Raw genomic sequence first — 13,968 nt, forward strand, 5'->3', positions numbered from 1 at the left:
AAGTTTGCACTAGTGAAAGACTCACTCCAGGTTTCACAGCTAGAAAACGGTAAGCCCAGGACTAGAATTTGTGTCTCCTTATCACAAGGCACTTTCCCTGTATCCCACTGCCCTGACCCACCCAGAATTAATACCAACAAGTAACAAGCATTGACTGTTTTTCAAGGGAAGAGCCCCGGTAAGCCTATTTGCTCCTGCTATGATTCCTCTGCTAGCTCCTCTGCCCCTGCTCAGAGAGCTCTAGCCCTCTCCTGCCTCCCTGTCTTCTGACCACATATTATATCTATGACACCCACTGGGTACCTATTTAAATGTTTTCTTTTGTTTGTCTTGTATATATGTCTGGTTGCTCCAAAAGATTCTTGAGGATCCAGACAATGCCTCCTGTGCCTCTATATTCCCTACAACACTGAAGTGCTGGGGTCATAGTAGAGCTTCAATAAATATTCACCTGATGGGTGGATGGTGCCAGCAACTGGCCACTGGGCCAGGCCTAGGGATATATAGAAGGGGCACAAATCCTGAAAGAAGATAACACTTGTGGGTGCTTAACATAACCATTTATGAAGCATTTTCATACATATGATATGTTGATCATGCTTTGATCCAGTTGACAAAATTTCCCCAAATGTCTACTAATTGCTGTGCCAAGCACAGAGCTGGGTTAAAGATTGACTCATCACAACCCTGAGCCACGTGAGCCAGGTATTATTCCCACTTAAAGAAAACTGAAGCCCAGAGGGGCTCAGCTCTGGCGTGAAAGAATCCCAGGGCCTAGGCTAGTACTTGATCCATAGAATTAGGATTTAATTTCCTCTACCCTCTCCAGGTTCCTGTGGGTATAACATAAGCTACAAGGCAAAAGGGCCATTTCTCAATCAGGATGCTTGTTATAAGGAAGGGCCCACCCCATTTATGTGGATCAGTCTCCTGTTACATACATGGCAAACCACATGGGCTTGTTATAATTCGTTTGGCACAATGCCCAGTTTCTAGTAGGTCCAGAATGCAATGTTAGTAGGGATGATAGCTGTGTTGCAAAGTGTCTCTTAAATGTGGTACAAAGTAAATTCAAGTGTATTTGGCATGTCCTGTGGAGCAGCAATGTACAGCGTCCCCCTAGGTGGGCTGTGACTCATTCCCCCAGGGTAGATTCCAGGTTGTGATGTGGAGGCAAGCTCCAGACAGCCACGAGTTCTGGGTGGAATCCTGGAGTGAGCGAGAAGTGGACAGAGGCTGGTGGCTCTTGGGTAGAATCCAGCGGCTCCCTCTACTGGAGAACTCGGGGAACCACCGGATGTTTCTGTGTACCTGCGGGTTACAGGTGTGTCAGCGAGTGCCACCGGAAGAGCCGGCAAGATATAGGTGTGTGAGGATGACTGTGGCGCAGTGTCGGTATGCCAGCACCAGGAGGGCCTGTTTCTGGAGTCAGAGGGTGTACACACACAACCACATCTTGTAATACAATTTTGGGGGGTACTGGGAAGTGAGAGGGGGCGACGCTAGGGCTGCCGATTATCTGAGATTATTTCCTATGGTAACTAGGACAAAAGGATCTTCAGCTGGTACTCCTCACTGACCTCGAGCTGGTGGGAGGAATTCAGGACTGGAAGGGATTCGTATCCTGGAAAGGGACTCCATCCTCTCAAGTAACTAGGATCCAAGACAGGGTTAACTTTGAGAGCCACAGTGGCGTCAATCATTGGTTCAGGGCACTGTCAATCAGAGTTCTGGGGGCAGGGTTTGCGGGGGAGCTCTTGGACTGCCAGGCGCCCCTCACTTTTCCCTGGACCCCCCACATCATTTCACTGTGGGATGCACCCACAGCCCCATCTTGATGAAGACAAACTTCCTGAGCCTGGAGGAGGACCTTCCGGGCATTCTGGATTTCCCACTCACGCTAGCGGCCTGGCTGCTTGATAGATGGTGATTATTATATAATAGACCTTATGGACAGAACCGTGCCAGCGCTCGAAACAATTTGCTCCTCCTCGAGGCCTGCCCAGGGCCTAGCACCAACCGTGCAGAGCCTGCTGCCCAGTTCTACCAGCGCCCGCCGCACCGCCTCCAACCCTGGGCTTCCTGAGCCACCTTCCCTGGTGGCCCTGGGGCTATGTCCTGGGATGGGGCTGACACACCCAGCAGGTCTCAGGGTCGGCCAGCAGAGTTTGGTTTTACCAGCACCTCTCCAGGATTGTGAGACCCACTCGGCCCTTCCAACCTGAACTTGGAACTTAGGAGCCAGTAGAGACGGGGACTGGGAGTGGAGAGGACTGGGTCGGAAAAGGAAAGAAGTTTGGAAAAGGTGCTGGGTCAGGAAGGGGAGGCTGGGAGAGGGGGCCGCAGGGGCAGTGGGGGAAGGACTCTTATCCTGACAGGGCTCCCGCCTTCCGCGACTGGAGGGTTTGGAAAAACTGAGTAGGCAGCCAAGGCTTGGCTGGAAATCCTGCAGCCCACCCTCTTGGGGACGTAAAGCTGGAGGGCGGGGTGGGGAGGGAGGGGGGGATAGAGCACGACCCCCGGGGAGGGCGGGGCCTCCTTTGGGGCTGGAGGCCCAAGGCCTGCGTCCTTGGGGAGGGGGTTCCTAGCGCTGTCTCCCTGCAGTTAGTTTCTCTCGCCTTCTCTACCCCTCCCCTTCCACTTCCTTCGCCCAGGCTCCAGTCTTGACGATTTCGGGCAGGCTTAACTCCTTAAGTGCCAGTCTGGTGGAATAAGAGGTGGTGAGGCTGAGAGGGAGGGTAGGTGGAAAGTACTCCCGACCCCATGCCCACCCACAGTTTAATACCTTGTAGCCCAGAACGCAATCTCGGTACTTGGGCTGGTCAGAGCCCTGGAAGGCTCTACCTGTACTCGACGAGCAACACACAAAACCGGGCACCTGAGAGGTACGTGGTCCAGTCCTTTCTCTTGCCAAATAGTAACTGTGTCTCTCAGTCCACTCTTTGCCCACCCTCCCACCACACCAGAATTACTAGTTTTTGCAAAGGGGGTTGAAAGATGGAAGGGTGAGGGGAACCCGGAAGTATGGGTTCTGTGGCTGCCTCAGCATTCTCCTCAATATCCTGCCAGTGAGGCCCAGCGCTAGTAAACCAAGCCTTTCTTGCCTCTGGAGGCCTCCTTCACCCATGTGCGGTCAGGGGGGAGGTTAGCTACCCAAGGGAGTCAGGTAGTGCTAGCCTCCCCCAGCTTTCAGCTAGGATAAGGGCAACAGTGATTGGGAACGAAAACTTCATCTCCACCCTAGCCCCTCTCCTCTGCAACACCCCCTCCACCATCAGATTTGCTCTCCTATCATGCTATGAGTGACTGCCTGGGGGAAGTACTTCAACTAGGCAGGAGAAGGTTAACTGAGCTTCCAGGCCCTAGCATAAGGTTTGGCACTGCCCTTATTGGCCCTCAGGTGTGGGTGGGTGGGGAATTGGAAGGAGACCGACCCTAGGACTGCCCCCCCCCCCCGCCCCTGGTGGCCAGATCTGGCTTAGCAGTCTCTTGTAAAAGCTAGCTCGATTGGAAATTGGTGGAAGGACTTTGGAGACAGCTCCAGTATTCCTGCAGCACTTTCTGAAAGAAAGATACCTATGGATTGGCTGATGGAATGAGGGAGCTCCCACAATCCTGACCATGCCATCCCCACTCAGCAGGCTGCTTTCGCCACTTCCAGATCCTTAGTGATCTGGTGACTAAGTGACTCTACTAGTGGGGCCCAGATGCCCAGACTACCTAGAAGAGGAAAGAGAAAAACAGAAGACAGAGGCCCTGTCCTCCCAACCTTTCAACCTAATAGAGGGGTCAATAGAAGGAAGCTGCCCCTCACCTATCTTCCCTAACCAAGGACACTTAAGAGTAAATGGTTTACACTTCTCCCCAACCAGAGGGTAAGTAGCTTAAATCACCCTACTCAGGGAGATAGCAGAAATTCAGTTAGTGCTATTTGTTCCAACCACACCCAAAAGTGGATGAAGTTAAGGGAATAAATCTCATTTTGGTGCCTTGGCATAAAGTTGATGATATATCTGTTGAGGTCCTCCCCTAAGACCTTCCCTAAACTCCTAGCCTTTACAGCCCTCAAGAGGAAGGACCCAGCGTCCACTCTACCTCTCTTCTTCTCCCTGTCCTGAGCATGCCCACACCTTTCTTCTCTCTCAGGCATGCATTTCCTAAACTCTAAGTGTCCCCAAACGATTCTCTTGGTTAGAGGAGTAATGGGCAGTGAGAGCTTATCCTGGGCTAAACCCCTGAACTTTTCTCCAGAGTGTAACAGGGTGCAGCCAAGAGGGGAGCCCCAAATGGGGATTTGTAATAGGATCCAGAAGAGCTTGGAGATAATTGGCTCCACATCACAGAGCACACCTGCCTAGAATGCTGGCAGCTGTAGCCAGTTGTGGGAGGAGCTGGAAATGGGGCTGCAGAAGAAGATTGGCGCTGGGATTTAAACCCAGCGAGGCAGCCATTTGGCGTCTCTCTTTGTGACCAGAGGTCTCTCCCTTGGGACCACACGTCTCTTCTTGGGACTGGGTCTCTCTTTTGGGACCATGTCTCTCTTTTTGGGACCATGCATCTGTTTAGGACCACGCGGCTTGGGTGAGAGTCAGGACCACGATGCTTTGGAAGTGTTTCCTTTTGCCACGTGGAGGGTGCTGGGAGGACTGTGTCCATTTGTGGGGAACTTTACTTTGTGTTATTTTGAATGAATAGTAAATTCCTTTCCTTTTCACTGAATCTCGGGCATTGAGAGATATCTTTCCTTTGGTGGCGGACATAACGAACCTGGGGGTTCCTTTCAGGTAATAGTATATTGCCTTTGAGGCCCCCCTTGTTGCTCTGTAACAAAAGCCCCTTTTCTCTGACTTTTCAGTGAGCCAAAGCAGCCCCACTTAGGCTCTCTCCTGTTGCTTCCTCTCCCAGCACTTCCTTGTTTCACTGTCCCCAGCTTTAATAAACATACTCTCAAAGTCACCTGGACTCATGTTGTGAAATATTTCCTGTATGAAGTCAAGAACCCACATACTATAGGCCAGCCAGAGGCAGACCCACTCCCCGCCTCCATTCCTGTCCCATAACACTACCAGCTATACCCCATCAGCTTCCTTCCCCTCCACCTAAGCTGCCCTGTGAGTTTCTCCTCATAAAAATGAAATTGGAAAAGCCAGTGTTCAAGTGCTGCCTGTCATTTACCAGACCGAATAAGCAGAGACAGAGGTTGAATCTTTATGGGCACTTTATTCAGACGGTCAGCGATCTGAGAAAATGGCAGGTTTGTCCCAAACAGACCATGTTAAATTCCATTTTAAATGGACCATTTTTATAAGGAGAAGAGAAGTGTAGGTAAGGGGTTTGGAATTCAGAGAAAAGTTAATCAGATAAAGGCTGCAGCATTCTTCCATCTGTGCCCTGGGTGGTGGACGTCTCCCCCTGGAGTATAGTGGCTCAGATACTATCTTGAATGTTTGCTGTCTTCCTGAGGCACAAAGGTGGGACTGCTTCTGATCCTGGAGTCAAGGTGAGTCATACCTTCAGTTCCTGAAACAATAGCTTTTTGCATACATTGATTAGTAGGCGTATTAGCCATTACCTGAAACTAAAATTTTCCAACATTAGAGTCCCCCATCAAAATACCTGTCTTGAGTGATTCTAGGTGCTCACAACCACTCCCTCTTATCCCCAGCAGGGCTGAGATTCATTTTTACCTCTACCCAGAAACCCTCCTAGGTTAGCAAAAGCCATGATCTTAAAGGGTTCCTTTCTTCTTTTTTTTTTTTTTTAACTATCTTACTTCCCTCCATCTCCCCATTTCCCATTATCTAAGACTTACTTTTGCATGAGCAGGTTATCCAACCAAAGACAATCCTACCTTTGTCAATTGTGATATCTGAATCAATATTTGCTGTTTCCTTTAAAAAAATTATTTATTTTTAGAGAGAGGGGAAGGGACGGAGAGAGGGAGAGAAACATCAATGTGTGGTTGCCTCATACACCCCCTACTGGGGACCTGGCCTGCAACCTAGTCATGTGCCCTAACTGAGAATCGAACTGGCGACCCTTTGGTTTGCAGTCTGGCACTCAATCCACTAAGCCACCCCAGCCAGGGCTGTTTCCTTCCTTTTTTATTATCTTTTTATTTTTAGAGAGAGGGAGAGAAACATTGATGTTAGAGAAACATTTATCGGTTGTGTCTCCTACACATCCCAACAAGGATGGAACCTGCAACCTAGACATGTGCCCTGATTGGAAATGGAACAGGTGACCTTTCATTTTGCAGGACAATGCTGAATCAACTGAGCTGCCCTGGGTCAGGGCTCCAGGAATCCTTTCTAACCAATCCTCCCTACTTATTTATTCAACAACTTTTTAAAAAATATTTTATTTATTTATTTTTAGAGAAGGAAAGGAGGGAGTGAGAGAGAGAGAAACATCAATGGGCAGTTCTGGGGGCTGTGGCCTGCAACCCAGGCATGTGCCCTGACTGGGAATTGAACCTGCGATGCTTTGGTTTGCAGCCCGTGCTCAATCCACTGAGCTATGCCAGCCAGGGCTATTCAACAACTATTTAATGAGGACCTATTATGTGCTGAGGCACTGGACTAGACAAAAGGTATATGTTGGTAAATAAGACAGATATGGTCCTTGCCCTCATAGAACCTACAACCTAGTTGGGGCCAGACAACAAGTGAATAGGCTATTTCAGTTCAGTGTCATGAAGGCTTGGGGAGCACTTTGGAGAGACATCTATCCTGAGCTTGGGAGTCTGAGAGTTTCCTACAGGGACAACTTCTGAGGTAAGACTCATTCCCTAAGGTGTGGCTCTGCCTGGGCACAGTACACCTCACTAGAGGTCTAAAGACCAGGATCCCAGCAAGGATTCTTGACCAGATGTTATGAAAGATCTCTAAGGATACATTCTCAAACAATCCATTTTTTTATAAACTCTCCCAAGTCCCAGAAGAAAGAAAACTGGCCTGAGAGTCAAGTGTGTGACCTTGGCCTATGCACAGCCTGTCTGTGAGCCTTAGTGTCTTCAAATGTGAAACAAGAAGGTTGGATGAGTTTAACTTCAGGCTCGTCTTTATCGGGAAAATATTAAATAGATGGCTTAAATAGCAAGCTTGGTTTGTTTAGAGAAAAACATGAACTTAATTCTGGTCTGCATGGGGAGGGAGGGCAGAATCCATAAGATCAGGAGAGGCTATCAGAGGCAAGGTCCTAGAGAAAGTGGCAAATGTCACCTTGCAGTCCTCACTGCTCTTGCCGTCAACTGAACACAAGAGCCTTTCTGAGATTTTGCTGAGAAGGGCAAGCATCAAGGGACAGCACTCACAGAATATATTTAGTTACTGTATTAATTTGCTTTTATATGTAGCACTATAGCAGTATTAAGATATAAAATGTTGGGCCCTGGCTGAGTAGCTCATTTGGTTAGAGCTTCATCCCAATATGCCAAGATTGCTGGTTCCATCCCTGGTCAGGGTGAAACTGGAAAAGACACCGGAGTTCAGGCTGCCTGTCACTACCAAACCCAATAAGTAATGACAGTGATTGAATTTTTATGGGCACTTTATTCAAATGGCCAGCAATCTGAGAAGATGGTGGGTTCATACCCTAACAGACCATCTTGTCTTTTCTTTCCTGGCCAAGGTTTTTATAGCAGGGAATAAGCAAGGTGCTGTGAGGAATTTTGAAATTCAGGGAGGGTCAGGTAGAAGTTGCAACATTCCTGTCCTGGGCTGTTAGATGTTCCCAGGGGCGGGTGGTCCTTGGCATCTCCCTAAAACACAATGGCCTGGATGCCTCCACTTGTCCCCAGGCAGTAATCTTTAGCAGTGCCCCAGGAGGTCGGCTGTTTTCCTAGGAGCCAGAGTGGGCCTTATCTGTAGTTTCTGAAAAGCTTTAACATACATTACTTGCTAGGCTTATAACTACCATGTTTTTTGGACCATAAGATACACCTAGATTTTACAGGAGGAAAATAGAAAAAAAAATTTTGAAGCAAAAAATGTGCTAAAATATTTAATAACATAAATAACACAACATTTCACCAATGTAAATGTAAACAGAACTTAACAGCAGCCTTAACAACCATTATTCCTCCCAGATTTGGTGTGTGTGTTGGGGGGGATGCATCTTATAGTCCAAAAAACACAGTATTTACCTTAAACTAAAATTTTTCAGCTCTTATGTCCCCTATCATTGGCACACATAAGAATCTACCAATGAATGTATAAATAAGTGGAGCAAAAAAATTGATGTTTCTCTCTTCCCCCTTCCTCTCTGTCTCTCTCTCAAATCAATTTTTTTTTAAAGAGAGATAATGTTCAGTCCTGGCCAGGTGGCTCAATTGGTTGGAGTGTCATCCCATACACCTTAAGCTTGTGGGTTCAATCCCCAGTCTTGGCAAGTACGGGAGGCAACCAATCAATGTTTTTCTCTTTCCCTTCCTCTCTCTCTAAAATCCATAAACATATCCTCAAGTGAAGATAAAAAGAGATAGAATGTTCACATGGGGAAACTGAGGCTCATAGTGGTCAAAGGACTTGCCTAAAATCATGCAGCTGGTGAGTGACAGCTGAAAGAGGTACCTAAGTCTCCTAATTCCCAGCCCAGACCCCACAACACTGCAGCACTTACTTCCAACTTTCCACTGGACTTCTTCCTATATCTGGCTCACTTCCCTGTGAAACCATAAATATGGAAAGGCAGACTTGGCCTCTTTATCTAGTGCAGGGCCCTAAACAGAGGAATGCGAAGAACCCCCAGTCTCTCAGGCACCCTGTCCTTTCTAATCATGACCCTATTTGTATGCATGTAGCTATCTGGCCCAATCTAAAAAAGCATCCCTGGATTGTGGACAAAATCCTGGGCCAAACATAGTCCCAGTCCCAGTCAGACCTAAAACCTGCTCTACAACTTCGAGCAAGCTGATTTACTTCCCTGGGCCTCATTTTCACCTCTGTCTAGACCCATAACCAATTCTAATTCTTATTCTTAGGGCATTTGTAACTTGAAGTTCCAGATTACTAAATGTTTTTAAAAGGTAAGGGGTAAGAGGAAAAGCTTAATGTTTTGGTCTTTTTGCAGGATCCCACAGCCTTGGGACCACATCTGATGAATCTGCAGAGACTGGGTATAGCTTAATGGGGCACCTATACCTTGGCACCATGATATATCCTGTGAGAATATGTAACTGGAATATATTCTGGGGTTCTGCAACCCATATACCAAGTATCAAAAATAATTTCAAAAAGAAATCCCAATTTTTTACTTGTATCCCTTGAAGGTGATCCAATTAGTACCCACAGCACCACTTGTTAAAATTCCCTTTCCTCTTCTATTCTGCTACAATTTGCAGCAGTTGAGTTATTCTCTGCAAACCCTAAATCAGCTGCTCTCTCTGCCCTCTCTCTATACTCTGTAATCAACAGAGCTTCTCTCTCTCTCTTTACCCACTGTCATCTCCTGATTAAGTGGATTGCCTTAGCCTCTCAGGTTTCATCATTTTCTTCACTCATTACCCAGATTCTCCCTAATACACAAGAATGTTGCCCAGTCTCCTGCCTCTTTAGTCCTATTTCTCACCTTCTACTCTCCCAGTTCTCAGTTACGGAAACCCTGGAGCTGAGTAGGCCAAGACAAGATTTCCAACAACAGGTGAAGGATAAAATTATCTTGGGAATGAGAGGAGGCGGGGCAGAGGGAAGCTGAGAACAGTCAATGAGTAATGTTTTTATTCTATAACACATAATACAGGTAACACATAATCTGCCCTGAAGGAGCTCATAAGATGGGGGACAATTGAACAATAAAAGATGATAATTAAAAGACGTGGACTTAATGCAATCAGTGCAGGTTGCACTTTCATATAGTCACAGTGGAGAAAGAAGAAACAGACCTCAGTTACAGGGAGCACAGAGAGCTTGGTGATGGACACAGAAAGAGCAAATGCAGGAGGAATCACAGATATTGGTGGGATAGAGTCTCAAAGACCATCTACCTAGTTCAAATTCTTTCTGATGCTCAACTCCCTGCCAACACCCATTTTTTAAAATTTTATTTATGTTTAGAGAAAGGGGAAGAGAAGGAAAAAGAGGGAGAGAAACATCAATTGGTTGCCTCTTGCATGTTCCCAGTTACCTGGCCCACAACCCAGGCATGTGCCCTGACTAGAAATCAGATTGGTGACCTTTTGGTTTATAGGCTGGCACTCAATCCACTGAGCCACACCAGCCAGGGCTATCAGCATTTTCTTGAACACCCCTAGTAATGGTGTCCTTTCTGGCTCCCAAGACAGCCCATACAATCATGAACATCTGTTTTTCCTACCTTTAAGCTGAATCCTATTTGCTAGTAGTTTCCACTTCTAGTAAACTTGAAAAGGGACTGACAGGAGAAAAGCTGCAGAGTGAAATTTCAACAGAAGCAGGCAGAAACAAATGGAAAGCAAGAAAGAGAAACTGAGAGATGAAGAGAAAGCTGAGTACAATGAGTATGTAGGAGTGCAGACTGATAGGGGAAAAAAAAGATTGTGGCACTGGGGGGGTGCAGAAAAAAATTTTTCAGGAGAAATGGATGAAGTGCAACTGAGAAAATTGTTGCCATGGTGATGAGTCCAGAGGAGGAAGTAGACATAGAAATTGGATTATGAATTGGGGGAGAAGAGAAGGGGTTGTTCAAGACCCAGAGACAATGCCCCCATGCCAGGCCCTCCTCACCAGACCTCTTTCTACCTATGAGGAATACATTCTCCAGATGCCTCCCCAAGGCTGGACCAAGGAGTATACTGAGAAAAGAAGCATTGGAGGGGCCCAAGTCTCTGGTCCTCCCTCCCTTTCTCTTCTGGCACAGAATAAAACAGATCTGTACCCCTAACCTCAACATGCCTCACTGGCTCTGGGAGAGCTGTCTCCAACAATAGTTTCTCTTTCTTTCTCTTCATCATAGGCTCGAAGTGAAGAGGAGGGAAGGAACTTGTTTTAAGTACCAACTGTGTGCCAAACACTGTGCTGGCACTTCGTACCTTGTGTCATTTATTCCTCACATAGCCCTGAGGTAGGTTTACCACCTCCATTTATAGATAGGAAACTCGATCTCAGGATCAAGATCCCAAGCTGGAAAGTAGCAGTCAGAGCTGGTATCACTGGCTCATCTGCTGCAAAGCCATTTACTTTGCCCCCAGCCCTTTGCCTATCTACAGAGCCTATTTCCCATTCCCTGGCTTCTCCTGCACCCTCAAAACAGGATGGGTGGAATGGGAGCTGCTAGCAGATGGACTCTTACTCCTTTCCCAGAGATAGAGAACTGGGGAGACTTGAGGCATATATGCCACAGACAGTGAGACTGGCCTAAATAGTAGGCACAGGGGAGCTCAGAGCTCAGGGCTGGGGTAGTAGGGAGGAAGGACTGAGGTGGAGAGGACCCTGGTGGGTTTTAGAAGCTCAGAGGCCTGGACATTTCTGGCAGACCTGAAGAAAAACTTCCAGCAAGAACATTTCAGGAGCTGGTGAACCATCAGCACTCACTGAGCTAGTTAGTGGAGTGACGGGAGGTTTGTATTTGATTGCAGATCCCTGTAAATGGAAGTGGCTGGAGGGGGAAGTGGCTTCCCTCCTCCTCCCTGAGGGCTTCTGTACAAATAGCAGTTTTGTAAAGGGCACCACATCTGATGTGCATATTAAATAGGGCCTGAGGAAATGGAAGAAGGCAGAGTTCAAGGGCTGGGTGTGGTCTTGGATAGCTGTGCCAAGACCAACCGCCCCACCCCCACCCCTGTCCAACCAGAGTGTGAGGTAGGATTCCAAAGAGTCTGGCTCTATCCCATTATAACTTGCTCTTCCTCCCACTGGTGACCTTAAAACATCCCCCCCACACCTGTTCTCTCTGGGGACTGGCTGTGCCACACCTGAACCTGGAACTCTTGTGTGTGTGTGTGTGTGTGTGTGTGTGTGTGTGTGTGTGGAGAGGGGCTGTCAGAAATGGCTAGACTCCGAGGCTAAAAGGTCACAATTTTGTTTGGTCCTTTGTCCACTGGGCTCAAGAGATCGCAGGTGCCTTCCCCACATTCCTGTAGAGGTTGAATAGAAGGGGATAGAACTCATTCCTACTTAGGCCAGAAGGGAAGGCTGATCCATATAAGCTCAGTTCTTCTGTGGCTTCAATTCACATCTCCTCTACAGACCACAAATATCCCAGGAAGGCCTTCTTAACCCTCCTTCCCTGTGCCCATCATTAGTTCCTACAAACAACCCAGGAGGGGACCCAACCCCAACCAAAAGCATCTAAAGAAATGCACAACAGTCCTAGCCATGTAGCTCAGTTGGTTAGAGTGTTATCCCAACATCCCAAGGTTGTGGGTTCGATCCTGGGTCAGGGCACATACAAGAATCAACCAATGAATGAATAAGTAGAACAACAAATTAATGTCTCCCTCCTGCTCTCTAAAATCAATCAATGAAAACTTTTAAAAACTATCAAGAACTGCAGGAGAGCCCTGGCTGGCATAGCTCAGTGGATTGAGCGCGGGCTGGGAACCAAAGTGTCCCAGGTTCAATTCCCAGCCAGGGTACATTCCTGGGTTGCAGGCCATAACCCCCAGCAACCGCACATTGATGTTTCTCTCTCCCTCTCTCTCTATCACCCTCCCTTCCCTCTCTAAAAATAAATAAATAAAATATATATATAAAAAAAAAGAACTGCAGGAGAAAAGAAAAAACTCTTCCTACCCTTTTCCTTTATGCCTGCTCTCCCCAGACTGTCTGGTGTCAGCCCTTCAGTGAATTCCAGATCCCATTCTACCCAGACTTTCAGTCCTACAATACCCTCTTGCCCAACCTAATCCCACTCATTCCCACATCTTCCCTTCCAGATTGTAGCAATCTCATTAATTCTATTGGCCAAATCCAGGAAGCACATTCCAAATCTCTTCCCTTCCTTGAGCACCAGTGTGCTGCAGAAAGTGCTCCTAGAAGTATTCTTTCCATAGGTGGGGTACCACTCCCTGCTAACTCTTATTTTCTTTTAGGGAAGTTTATCTGTGTCCTTTGCAGGCTGCTCTTTTCCTTTGCCCATGAATACTGGTGTCCCATGCTCTGTCCTTGACCTTGTCTTCTCATTTGGCATGCACTCTTCTCAGGCTGCAGGTGTCACAGCTGTGCTGACAACCTTCATGAGTTCCAGACCAGGCAACCAACCACCTTCCACACCTCCACCTGGGTGTTCTTCAGGGACTCAATTCAGCAAGTTCAAAACTGAAAGATTTCCACCCTTTTCCCACAAACCTGCTCCTCCTATCCCCACTGCATGCTGAAGCTAGTCCAGTGCCAGCAGCCACCCAGTTGCTCAAGCCAGGACCTGGGAGGCATCCGTAACTCCACTCTCCACCCCTCTACATCTCTCTCCCCCAAAACCATCATCCTAAAATCTCTTTATCATCTTTTGCCTAGAATCTTTTATCTCTACAGCATGTCAAGAGATATCTAAAATGTCTCTCAGCTGTTCACCCAACACATTGCAGCAAAAATCATCTTTATAGGCACAAATTTTATCATGACATTCTCTAGTTTAAAATACTTCAAGAGCTTCCTTTTATCCTTAGAGTTAAAATTAGAATCCTTGCCCTGGCTGGTGTGGCTCAGTGGATTGAGTGCTGGCCTGCAAAGCAAAGGGTCACCAGTTCAATTCCCAGTCTAGGGCACATGCCTGGGTTACAGGCCAGGTCTCCAGTGGGGGTCGTGCGAGAGGCAACCACACATCGATGTTTCTCTCCCTCTCTTTCTCCCTCCCTTCCCCTTTCTCTAAAAATAAATAAAATATTTTAAAAATTAGAATCCTTAAAGGGGGTTACAGAGCTCTTCATCTGGTCCTAACTGCTTCAGTGACTTCCCTAAATACCACCTAAAGTCTCCAGTGGGTCCATTCTCTAACCTTAAGCTTTTGCAGTTCTCTCACACTAGAATAGTCTCCAGCTCTTCCTCCATCTTC

The sequence above is a fragment of the Phyllostomus hastatus genome, unplaced genomic scaffold, assembly GCF_019186645.2.
Source record: "Phyllostomus hastatus isolate PE091 unplaced genomic scaffold, TTU_PhHast_1.1 phas_contig_113, whole genome shotgun sequence".
NCBI lineage: Eukaryota > Metazoa > Chordata > Mammalia > Chiroptera > Phyllostomidae > Phyllostomus > Phyllostomus hastatus.